This window comes from Pecten maximus, chromosome 4, assembly GCF_902652985.1.
Source record: "Pecten maximus chromosome 4, xPecMax1.1, whole genome shotgun sequence".
Lineage (NCBI taxonomy): Eukaryota > Metazoa > Mollusca > Bivalvia > Pectinida > Pectinidae > Pecten > Pecten maximus.
The window spans coordinates 33972811-33985031 of NC_047018.1; positions in this window are offsets into that span (position 1 = coordinate 33972811).

A 12221-nucleotide genomic window follows, 5' to 3' on the forward strand; every position below is an offset into this window, starting at 1 on the left:
GATTCTCCTCAAGACTAACTGCCGGGTTTTGACTGACTTGATCTGGTGTGGTACGAGCATAAACGTACTCGGTAACGTAGCAATCTTTGTCATAACGGTATAGCAGTTTCCGTTTTCCTCGATCAATGTGAATGGAGTAGGAAAGAAGGGCATGGGGAATTTGTTCATCTGCTTTTAAAAAGACTGACAAGTACGGACTCGCCATCTTCTAGGTCTGAATCTCTAGCACCAGGTTTCATGCATGTATAGATTATGATGTCATAGTCTGTTATGTGTATCAGCCTCTTTCTTCCTCGTCAATATTATATTTTTCTACTTGTGCAGGGTTTATCCTCAGTTTCACTACATACACCCACTCAAAATGAGATACTAATAATAAGTATGTTCGAATGTCAATCTTCCAGTCAACGCGTTCGCGATTTTTATATGCTCCATCAATGAGCGATTTTGGTGTCCAACTTCCTCATTTGCTGCTGGATAGCGCGGACTTTTTTTCGGTTGGTTCGAAATCTTGAACTGGTACCATGTGACCCATGAACTCTATTTCACTGAGCCTTGTTTGATATTTCTTTCTATTTAATGTCAAATCTCTCGAATCATTACAAGCGCTTTCTCTAGACGTCTGTAGTGTTCCTGCCGGGATATACCACTACGTCGTCGGATATGTTCTGCATGCCCTCATTGTCGTGAACTATCTGTGAAATGCCTTTTTGGTTTTTGGTATTTACCTATGGTACAGTTAATACCAAACCAGAGCCGTTTGTACCGGTATAGTCCTTGTGTGTTACGAAGGTAGTTATGCTCCACAATTTCTCCTCGAATTTGGGTGATATCCATACTTTACATCTAATCTGCTAAATAGTAGAAATTTTAGGTTTCTCTTGCGTATTACCGCCTCTTTTGCTCAACCCATGTCCACACACAAGCGTCCTCAGCATGTTTGGGTAGAACTATGATAAGAATCAATCATTAATTGGTTTACCTTTTTATTCTGGCAATGTTTTGAACTTGTCACGCACTTTCTGACGCATGCGGTATGACATGTTATACATTCTCTGAGGAACATAGGTTAAATGTCATAATCCAGATATAGTTCCAACGAAAAAAACATCATTCCGGGTACTGTGGCATATAATTCTAGGCGTTGTTATTGCAAGTATAACAATCCAAGTTTCCTCCCAAATAACTTAAACATCTAGTTGCACACGCGTATTAATGGTACTCAAGATGCCCATTCATGTTCTCCTAACATTAAAATGACCATTGGAATGTACGCTTGACCGGGGAAATCCTTGTGACATCAGTGTGTAAAAATGGTTTGTCAAGGAGCCGATACCAAGGCTACAACAACGTACACTACACATATACTACACATATGGCTGTTGTTTACGTATTGAAAATACGTGACCTTGCCTAATAATTCTATAAGAAAATTATTCTCGTAATAACTGATAAATATGAACAAACACAAAACTAAATACTTAATTTTAAATATAGCAATATGCTAACAACAAAACATCGATAAAATTCAGATCGGTGAAGTTTACAATGTTGGAGGAATACGGAAAAAGCTAACCAGCAATCCAATAGACGTCCGGCAAAATCGGAATTCGAGTCTATTCCGTTTTTTCTTCTCTTGCTAAGTTCCAACGAATCAATTCTTTTTGCTAAGGAAATCCTGGGGATCTGGCAATTCCAGTCCCTTAAACCGTTCTTTTTGGCAGAATCTGTCTGCGTTATGGCAGGCCCACGCTTTCGGGGTACCGCCATTTCGTGTTGACTAATTACCAACCCGTTGCATTGTGAGACTCATTAGCATATAAACTTGGTCCGCATTTGTAGAGTATAGATTAGGTCTAAAAACTGTAAAGAGGTTAAAGTGTAAGCGTTTACATATGTTTCTGTGGGAGTATGTGGTTTTAACTGCTTCTTTACTGTCGACAATGAAATATCACCAAATTGTCCAGCCGCTTTGATTTTCACCATATCTGTAGATTTGACATTATAGTTTACTTGAAATGCATCATAAATCTGACTAGGAGGTGTTGGACCGACTGTGTGTACCTTTCCTTGTCCATTATTCAACATTGTTTATCGCCATAAGATCAGGTAAGAATTGTAAATTTAAGATCATGAAGACGATAAATAGATACAAACGGAGACTAACTGAACACACGGAGGATATTAACTGAAGTTTGGGAGTAGACTAAGTGAGGCTACCAGGGAGACATTGAGGTTATTGATAGGACAAAGTAAGATTAGGAAGAAGCTAATTTTGGTTAATTAAGAGATAAAGCGAGATTTAGAAGAACACAACATGGCGTAATTGATGAGTCCAAGGGAGGTTAATGAGTAGACTGAGTGAGGTTAGCATATGGTCTGCAAGGTAAAGAAGGAGAGAAAGAGTGAGGTTAGGAGAGGCGTTGTGAAGTAAGGGAGAAGACTAAATAAAATTGATGATGAGTCTAATGGAAATCAGAGAGTTACTGACTTTGTTCGGGAGGACACTACATCTTGTAAGGGAGATGATAGAAAGATAAACGATAAGTCTAAGCGAGAGTAGGTGTGGGACACCGTTAAGTTTGGTTGAGTAGGATAGTAAGGTGAAGTTAAGAAGAAGGAGACTTACCTATGTTAAGGTGTAATTAACCTTCGTTAAATAGGATACTTAGCAAGGTTGAATGATAGGTGCATGTACGATTATTGGTGATGTTAAGAAGGAGACTAACTGAGGTTAAGGAAGAGAATACATGAGGTTAAAGAGGAGACTATCTAAGGTTATGGAGGAGATAATATAATTTTTAGAGGAGACTGAATAAGGTTTGAGAGGATATGTATTGCAATTACACTGTTATGAGAGGATAGTAGGAGAGAGAGAAAAAGGAGGAGACCTGAGTGAGAATAAGGGAAGGATTGGTAGTTTCCAGAGTAAGAATCTAGAATGTTTCATTTACATGAGTGTGGATTTGAATTAAAATTCAATATAGCGGTGTACCTGTTTCGAAGCTCTTTCTGGCACTTAACATTGTTCCTTGGAAGCTTGAAAGAGATAAATTACTAATACAGTTTCTATATATATAACAAAGTAGGATGTTCCTAAATCTCAACGTTCAATTGCATATGTTTCGTAATTATAAAGTTAGTTTGCACGTCATTTAAAACATATGTCGAATGTTCTTCGGTATATACTTGCTCAAGTGAAATAATGGCGATACACATCAAAACGGATGTATAGTTCCCAATCGTTAATATCAGAAACAGATTGGAGATACGTTTGTGTATTGCCACAGAATCTCTTTAACAAATTACACAGAGATAAAATCCTGATGAAGATGGAAGTAATAAATCAGAGATATCGGGTTACATTTCGTATATTATGTAATATCGTGGTTGTTAATGAAACATGTACATACAATGAGAGGAGGCCAATTCCGGAATGAAAATGGAAAGTAAAACTTCATGGTACGTATGATAAATAAGTTTTTCTAACGGGAATTTTATATTCAAAACTGTGTCATTTAAATGAGTAAAATACATAAAATTAATTATTTTAAATATTCAAACTGTTCCGGTCCTCTCGTCATCAATTTAGAAAAAGGAGACACCCATCAGGAAGTGACATCAAATTCAAATTATGACGGAAATTGCTGAATGGTTTCGGATTATCGTTCTTTACCATGCTAGTAGTCATTCGCATCATGAAAATAATTGGAAAATGGAAAAATAATTTTGAATAAACTAAACATAGATTTTACATAGACTGTACAACGCAAACCCCACATAATGACAGGTAAAATAAATTAAAGTGCAATTCGCTGTTGCTTTTAACGTCCATAACATATTTTAAAAGCACTATTAACTTTAATACATGTACTAGTATCTTCGTAGCTAATGGAAAAGGGGATTTCATTGTGACAAGACTGACACATTTTAGAATAAGTTTACAAAACTTCAATCAACCACCTGATATACACATACCAGCATAGTGTGCTCATGCTTGGTACCGTTTTGTGGTAAATGAGAAGATTATCTTGGAAGCTTTAAATATTGAATATTTTTTTCCTTAAACGCCTTTAAACAAAAGCATTATATGACATTGTACATTTCATCACAACGCTTCCATGCAAAACAATTTAATGCAGTTTCAATCAACAAGGCATCACTAGAAACCAAACCAGAATCCATAGAAACCAAACTGAAATACACAGTAACCAAACTAGAATATATAGAAACCAAACTGAAATACATAGAAACCAAACAAGAATCTATAAAAACCAAACTGAAATACATAGAAACCAAACAACAATCTATAGAAACCAAACTGAAATACATAGAAACCAAACTAGAATCTAAAGAAACCAAACTAAAATATATAGAAACCAAACTAGAATATATAGAAACCAAACTAAAATACATAGAAACCAAACTAGAATCTATAGAAACCAAACTGAAATACATAGAAACCAAACTAGAATCTATAGAAACCAAACTGATATACATAGAAACCAAACTAGAATCAAAAGAAACCAAACTGAGATCTATAGAAACAAAACTAGAATATGTAGAAACAAAACTAGAATCTATTGAAGCTAAACTGGAATCTATGGAAACAAAACTGGAAGAAATCACTTTTACATGATTCACTATTACATACATATAAAAAGGTTGACATTTTCCTTCTGGCACACTCCAATGTAAATGGCTGTAATACTAGATACGTAATAACATTTCCCCAACTCGTTGAAGATCAAATACATACAATTTTAATTTTACATATATTATGTACCTTCCACGGTTCATCTTTGGAATAATCCTATATTTCTATATTAAAACTACATTATAGGCCAAGTCAAGGAAAACGCTTTATTACGCATGAAGTTCCTTATAATTAGATGACGATTTCTTCAAGAAGAAAAAACTTGTTGAATCTCTGCAGTGTAGTTGTCCCTAGCAAATAAATCTTTTGAATGTTATCTTTTGGAGAGGATCGTTAGGTAAGATTGCTTCGCTGATTTACCTGTCCAAAAAAACATGAATACTTTTTTAGTTTGTGGAAATACTGACTTAAATAGAAATGAAAAACATATTACTCAGAGACAGATTTGGATGATTTGTTGTATCGTAGTAATGTATGTTACTTAACATCCTGCTCTCGTTATCTCGACTCAATCGACGCGGCACTACTATATCTGTTCTGATATATGTCTTTAAGTCTCCCATTTCGTCTATCCCGCTACCTTGAACTGTCAATATTATTTCCTTCTTCTTTCGGTTTTTTTTTTATATATGAACATATTATTTCTTTAAAATATTTACTTTTGCTTAAAACAGTGTCAAGTGTTAATAAGTTAAGGAGACAACATCATATTAGTATTTTTAGATATTTTTCTTTGTATATCTTATGTGAATACTATATCCTGTATGACGGAAAGACATAAAATAACCATAAAATGGTTACCTCCATGTTCAAATAAAAAACAACTGTACGTTCTTACCACCAATGCCTCCGTACAAAATTATCAAATGCTGTCTCATACCTCCAAGGCCACCATAAAAACACCAAAATCTATTTTATAACGTCCAAGGTCCACATAAATACAAATGTTTTTTCTAACTATCTAATGCCTCCATGCCAACCCATTAAATGCACTTTCAGACCTCCAATGCCAGCACGAAATCACGTGCTTAGAGAGTGGTCAATATGCTTGTCTCAACACTCGATTAGGCCGTGGAGTTGACTACTCAAACTGAAAGGCCGGGAGACGGACTGCCTGTATAATGTAAATTGGTCGACGAGGAACTTGAGACTTGGCGTGCTTAGGCTGTAGAAATAAAAGTTACTAGATTATTTCTACTTTGTAAATGGTGCGATATACACACGTAGACACTGAATAGTTCATTCTGGCACAATATTTAAACAGCGGTGCCTTATGCTTCTACATATGCTAAGTCTTTTACAACTCCCTAGACAGACTATAACAATATTTCTATAAACAATCATATCAAAAGTGGTAATCGTATTATAGCGATGCTCAAGCTGAAAGGCTGCGTTGAATTATAATTGAGTTAATCGAAGTTTTGATATAGTGTTTAAGGCCCTCAGCTTCAGCTCTGTGATGCAGTTTACTTAATTTCCCCTCTCTGTATCTAACTCTCAATGTGTTTTGAAATGGGCTTATACTCTGTGTCCTTTGTACAATCTTTTCTATTACATATATTGACGACAATCTGCTCAAATTTGAAAATGCTCTTAAATTTGTGCAATTATAGTATAGTGATTGCTTCTCTGACTATCAGTAATGTTTTATATTTCAACTAATATTAAATATATTTTTTTCGATTACTTTGTCTTCTCTGGAAAAATGGACATGCCACGTCAACAACTAAAACTGAACGGGTTTTCAATAATAAACTAATTATCAGAGATTTATCTAACTTTTAATGGAAAATGCAACGGTTGGATCGCCATGGTATCAAATAAATAAATAAAACTTCAATAGCTGTAGTATGGAAGTCTTAACTGCTTGTTATGTGAGAGCTGCTAATAGACGTACTGTCAGAAGTATTCATAAATGTAGGATGCGAGTTTTATTTCATCATAATATGAACGTCTAAGATATTTATCCTGTACGATCCATGTGTGAAGTCAGCGAATAGACCCATACAATGTGAGATGTCTCTCTACACTGTACAGTGCTGTGATACGCTTTAAAAGAATTTTGTTCTGCTTGTTCTGTATATTTGCACTACTGATGAACCAAACGGTTTAACGTAATAAAAATCTGGACTGAGTCAATCTAATGATGTTTTTACAAAAGCTGTCAACGACATGGTGTAGACTGGGCAATACCAATGAAACACGTTCCAGCTGAAATGAGGCTATTAGAGTTTGAAATGAAGACACAAATCGTTGCATTATCCGTACAGGGATTCTCCCAGCTATTACAAAATGTATGCTCAAATCGTTAAATCTAGTTTGAATGTCTGACAAAAACATTTCCTCATAACGTGTTGCATAAGTGTCCATTTGATCCCATGATGGACAACAAGCGGTAACAGTGAAACCTGTTATGCTTGCCAAATATGTTGACTTCAATTTTGTTCTGCTACGAGCAATGCTTGGGGGAAAAGTCTATCGCGACAAACTCTCTTCAGAATTTGTGAATTTCTAATTTAATTTTGCCAAACATGCAAATCTGTTTTACATGCAATGGTGGTACAATAGAAATCAGCAGACAGCTTGAAGAACAACTACTTTGTTTTAAAACGCCTAGGGTGGTTTCCAGTTGCATGACTCAAATATTCAAGTCCGGACTCCATAATAGAGTTGAGCACTATTTTAGATCTTGCTATTGACAAAACCCAATGCACAGCAATTAAACTTGACACAAGAGAAATAATTTGAAATAAACAACATTACTGTGTGTATATCAGTTTGTCACTTAGAGTCATGATAAGGCTCCACATCTGAAAATTGTGCTCTGACATTGACAAAGCTTGGTTTTAGAGGGATGGTTACGTCCTCTTAACGACCAGATACATAAAACAATTATAATCAGCAATAACACCAGTAAATAATAAAATGATGTCCATGCATGATCAGACATCCTAAAGGTTACTTTTGGGTTTCATTCCACTGTTACGCAACACATCGGGCACGTGGTACAGAGGTTAACTAGTCCCTAACACATTTTGTAATATGGCTGGAGTATATGCTTCATTTTCATTGCCCAATTTCCTGTTTTCCTCACAAGGACCTAGCAATGTACGTGCTAAAAAATAGCTTAGCTGGGAAATTCCCCAGACTTTGCAGACCTGCAGGTCGGCAATTTTCGCCGCCAATCACGCAACGTGTTACTTTGGAGAACAGCCAATCATAATGCTGGAAACAAACAATTGTTCGGCATCACAATTTGTTAACAAAATGGCATTGGAGATATCCCAGCAACGTTTCGCTACAATAAACGAAGAGGAATATCTCATTTAACAGAAACAAAACTTGTAGAACACACGGAAAAATACTCCAGGAGCAACAAAACTATTCCTGCAATACTTAAGTGCCAAAGGTCAGTCTGCATCCTGACTTTGAAAACATGATTTGGACAAGAACCTTTCGATTTTATTATTCATTTGTTTTAGTTGACCATATTACAAACACTTAATTTTTGTCTTCGGTGTACACGAGACTATACGGACCTGGTCAAGAGTGTGTTCACCTCGGCCTGCGTCCTCGATGACCAGGTCCGTATTGTCTCCTGCGGCCTCGATGAACACGCTCTTGGCCAGGTCCGTATAGACTCGTGTACACCTCAACAAAAGTCAATAATTGTATATTGTAATATGGCTTGAGTGTTTCCTTAATTTTCATTGGCCAATTTACTGCTTTCCTGACAAGGGCCTTTGAGTGAGTAGACCTGTTCGTGCTAAAAATATCTCAGCTGGGAAATTCCCCAGGCATTGCGGACCTGTCCGTGCTATTAATAGCACGAACAGGTCGGCAATCTTTGCCTCCAATCACGCAACGGTTTCCTTTGGACAACAGCCAATCAGAATGCTGGAAATAAACAATTGTTCGGCATCACTTTGTTAACAATATGGCAGACGTGATACCCCAACAGGTTTCGCTACTCTTAACAAAGAGGAATTACAAGATATTTTGAAGAAAAAAGACTTGTTGAACACCCAGAAATATACTTTAGGTGCAACAAAACTATTCCCGTCATATTTTAGTGCCAAATGTCAGTCTGCATGCCGACTTTGAAAACTTTAGTAAACACAGAGACTAGGAGCCTTGGAATTGTTTTCTGTTTATTCATTTTAGTTGGCCATATTACAAAACAGTTATTGCCTTTTGTGTTCGGTGTACACGAGACTATACAGACCTGCGGCCTCGATAAACAAACTCTTGACCAGGTCCTGTAAAGTCTCGTGTACACCGAACACAAAATGCAATTATTGTATAATGATCTCCGATTATTACTTCTCTTCGTTTCACACTTTCAGGACAAGCTTGACAGCCAATTTGGTCAATGATGACCTTATCACTATTTAGCGGCAGCTAAGTCGACAGAACATAGGATATATGCATTTGTTAAGGTAAAGATCCGAGGTGTGCGATACGATTCCATTCGAGGATATTTGCGTTTTTTCGAAAGGAATTAGGAGCACGGATCGACCCATTCAGTGGCGGAGGTATCATCAGATGAAATTATTTTTTTATAATGTCATCGATACCATGTAACAGACCTCACAAATAAATGACTGTTTGCGGGTTTAAACCAAATAAAGAGCTATCCAACCAATGCAAAATCAGAACAAAATGTCAGGCATTTCAAGATTTTATCGGTCGGACATGGGACAAAACAAAAGTTTCAAAACATCTTTGCCTAGCGTTTAAAGTTGTAACAATAATTCTAAAAAGGCGTAAAATCATGTAAGATGCTAGAAAACAATGGTAATTAGGAATTACTCTGAAGAGTATGAGTGATAAAAACAAAGGATACCAACATATAAACAAAAAACTCTCGAAGCCCTGTGTTGTATGTTTTTTTTATTTAATCATGCATGGTTTTTTTTCAGATTTTTTTTTTAAATGTCGAAATTTTTGAGTGAAGAAATATTGTTTGTGAGTATAATTGCCATCAGGGTTGCACTTTATTTATGCGTAGGCATGTAAAACACGCCATGTTCATTGTGTTTGGCGATTGCTACTGACAAGTTAATAAACTTCAAGAAAAATCAACAGTTTCAATTGGATTATTTTATACGAAAACCTCAAAATAATCAAAATATGCCAACATTTCCATCGGCTATAACCAAAAAACATCAACCAAAATAAATATCGATAGTCGTAAAATTGTAGCTGTTCTCTTTCACTATTTTTCACAAAATGTAAATGAATTGAGAAAAACAAACCAAAACAACGTCGATGCAAATGTTCGTCTCAGGCCAACTCCTGCTTCCATTAGGCATAGCTATGTACTCAAATCACATCAGTGTCATTTGAACGCTTCGTTCACGAGATGTCAACTTCACTTCTCACACGTTTGGACATATGATGGTTCCCCGATCAGTCTTGCCAGCATCTGGTACACGTTTTCCTTTGTCACATATACTCGTTTTTAATACGCACCATCAAAATGTTAAAAACTTTCAAAGGAATCAAAAGGAAAATTAATATCTCAATAAGGAATGCATTAGTAACCATAACATATGCTTAAATCTTAATGAACTCTTTGTTCGTCTTTGTAAATTTCTACATGAATTGTTGGTGCAATATTTACATGTAATCTGGTACTTTCATATTGCGGTTCTATATCCGTTGTTTCAATACGGCTGGATACGGCCACATGTTTGCTTTCTGCTTTTGAATCATTTGGAGGTAATTGACTTTTATTTCCGTAATTGATTTTATTCAATGTCAGTTTAAAGATGCTACAGCGCCGACAGGCTGTAACAAAAATGCATTAAATTGCCCCCAAGGTAAAGAAGATATTTCATAAACACCATAAAATGAAAAAAAAAAAACAATAACAGCGTCCTTATACTGATCGTGTATTAGTTATAATCCCTACAGAGGATCTGTAAAGTTGACCTTTGTTTTTTTAATTACGGATCAGTCGTGAGGGCTTTGTCTTTTTTCCTTTATTTGTTTGATATTTGTTTTTTGTGTGTAATTTATTTGCATTTGCTGTTTGTTGGTTCCTGTTTCCGTTTTTCTTCCTCTGTTTATTTTTCCTTTTCTGTTTTTGTTTTCCAATTTTACATTTAATTATTGCTATTGTCATCCATTCTGGTAATTCGAATTACGAGACAAATGAAAAATCTTACGATGTTCAACGAGACACTACAACGACCGAAAATATTCAATTTTTGAAATGTTAATAAGCAAAATATGAACCTATGTTTGTTAACCTTAACTATTTAACGCTTTTTAACCAATACAAATGAACGTACATGTTATGCTTGCTTGCATTTCAACGACTGGATATGTTATATTTCCATGTTACATATTGGTAAAGGCACATTGAGCGTGTGACACGAGTTATTTTTTTAAAGACCCTTCTCTGTTTGCTGTTGTCTCTCTATTGTGAATCTTGTTTAAGCGTCTCAAAATATCGCAGCCAGATACTCCACAGCGTGAACAGACATCGATGAAGATGTTAACTTACCTACGCTAGTATGGAATCAGCCCACTTTACGTATACCACGACAAGTCAACACGACATCTGAGTTAGACTATGCATACCGTATCGAGATGGAGCACGATAGATTTATCTGGGTTCCAAATAATTATTCCTTTCTTTTCAATTTAAAAGATAAAGAAGTTCACACATTTCGAGGGTGGCACATGCGAAAAGTGTGTATTATTGGTATTGTAGGCAAATACAAACGAGTTCCCTAACGATAAAAGTCACTATTTGCTGATGAAGACCAAAGGAAATGACTCGATAAGATGAAATACAGTTTGTTTAGCTTTTGCTAGAACACAACAGCATCACTAACTCAGACAAGAGAATCTAAACAGCATCGCATCCTAACAGGGACGTCACCAGCTGTCAGAGACAACTCCCTTTCGTTGAGAATGGAATAGTCCATAATCAATGGGCGATTTTTCAATCCTATGACCCTATTTCTATGTACAGACGTGTCAACGACTGCTGGCAGATACCTTTACATAATAACGGATATACCGAGCGGCTATCCGGCTCTTCATAAACTCGATACCCATAGCCCCTTACTTGGGATTCGTGTCCCATCGGAAATCTGCATTAAAGACACACACAAAATATAGGAAACGTCGACCCCGATATCGACTGGGCACGGTGGTCTTTGTGTCATTTCAAACGCGAAATCGGCATATTTGTAACGAAAGGAAAACATTTCCTAAAAGTTTTGCTTTAATGCGACTATTACCTTAGATTTTGCCGTCATGGACGGAAATAAATGCCATGTAAATAATTCAATATACCAATAAAGCGATATACAAGCTAGCCTATACCGTCAACTTTGTTGTTTTTGTACATATGTTCGGTGTTGAAACATTTAAAATACGTGTATTTTCCGAAGATTGGACGGAGAGGCTCGAGTGGTATTCCTATTAGGTTTCGATCGGTAATATGATAATAAGGTCAAGACCGCTCTGTATATATTTGTTTTTATTTTGTTTAGATATCAGCCAATAATTATTGCAGTCACTTTTAATTTTAGTAATGAAAGAA